Genomic DNA, 1,529 nt, shown 5'->3' with positions numbered 1-1,529 from the left:
TATATATACATATATACGACAGGCTTCTTTCAGTTTCCGTCTAACAAATCCACTCACAAGGTTTTTGTCGGCCCGATGCTATAGTAGAAGACACTTGCCCAAGATGCCACGCAGTGGGAATGAACCCGGAACCATGTGGTTGGTAAGCAAGTTACTCACCACACAGCCTCTCCTGCGCCTATCAATATTTTATTTTCAAAAGTTTGAAAAGTGGGAATAAATAGCCGCAGCAGTTTCTGAAACGAGTTGAAAAACTTCTATTACCTTCCAATTTCGTATCCCGCCCAATCTACTATAACATTTGAAATCGATTCTATTGACTCAACTCCTTAATAAATTCCTCAAAAGGGACAAATCAATATTTACAATAGCTACAATCGCAGTTACTAAAATATATCTCCGTGCCTGTCTTCGTATGTTTGCTCTGTGTGTGTGTGTGTGTGTGTGTGTGTGTGTGTCTATGTGCGTGTGTGTGTGTCTGTGCATGTGTGTGTGTGTGTGTGTATGCTAGTATGTGTATATATGTGTCTGTGCGTGCGCCAGAGTATATATGTGTAAGTGCGTATGATTGTGAGTTTATATAATAAATGGGAAATTATTATTACTATTATTATTATTTTCTTTTTCTGTAAGGGAGCTGTAGAATAGTTTAGAATAAGGAAAGGGAATATAAATGTTGTGAACTAGGGAGTGGTATGCAGGGTGGAAGGAGCCGGCATCAGGTGATTCAAACTGTAGTGATGGTGGTAACTGACTGATAAGAGGTGTAATGACGGATGGTGCTGGCACGTTTTTACTTTTGGCAGCAGTCGGACTGACAAGACTGGACCGATAGTTGATATACTATTACTTCTGTATAAATAGAGGCGGTAGAGGTGATGTTGTTACTGATAAACGGTTAGGGTTGCAGAAGTAAAGTTTAGAATAGTATTTACTGAAGAAAATTCCACGTACAGAAAGAGAGTGAAGAAGAAGAAATCGGAAAATATCAGGAAGAAAAAGTGATAGAGTGATAAGTAAAGTGTATTGACTATGTAACTATATCTTATAGGGAATAAGGAAACATACTCACATATGTATATACATACATGCATACAGACAGACACACACACACACACACACACATATATATATGTTTATGTGTGTGTGTACACAGACATGCACACGTACACATATATCTATATTCATTTGTATAGATACACAGACACACACAGACACACACACGCACATATATATTCTTTTATTCTTTTATTTGTTTCAGTAATTTGACTGCGGCCATGCTGGAGCACCACATTTAATCGAACAATTCGATCCCAGGACTTATTCTTTGTAAGCTTAGTACTTATTCTATCGGTCTCTTTGGCTGAACCGCTATGTTACAGGGACGTAAAAACACCGCCATCGGTTGTCAAGCGATAGTGCGATAGTGGGAGTGGCAAGCACTGACACACAAATACACACACACACACACACACACACATGCACACACACACACACACATGCACACACACACACACACACACACACAC

The sequence above is a fragment of the Octopus bimaculoides genome, chromosome 2, assembly GCF_001194135.2.
Source record: "Octopus bimaculoides isolate UCB-OBI-ISO-001 chromosome 2, ASM119413v2, whole genome shotgun sequence".
NCBI classification, from domain to species: Eukaryota; Metazoa; Mollusca; class Cephalopoda; order Octopoda; family Octopodidae; genus Octopus; species Octopus bimaculoides.
The sequence above is the reverse complement of the archived record's forward strand: the minus strand, read 5'-3'. Positions refer to the sequence as shown.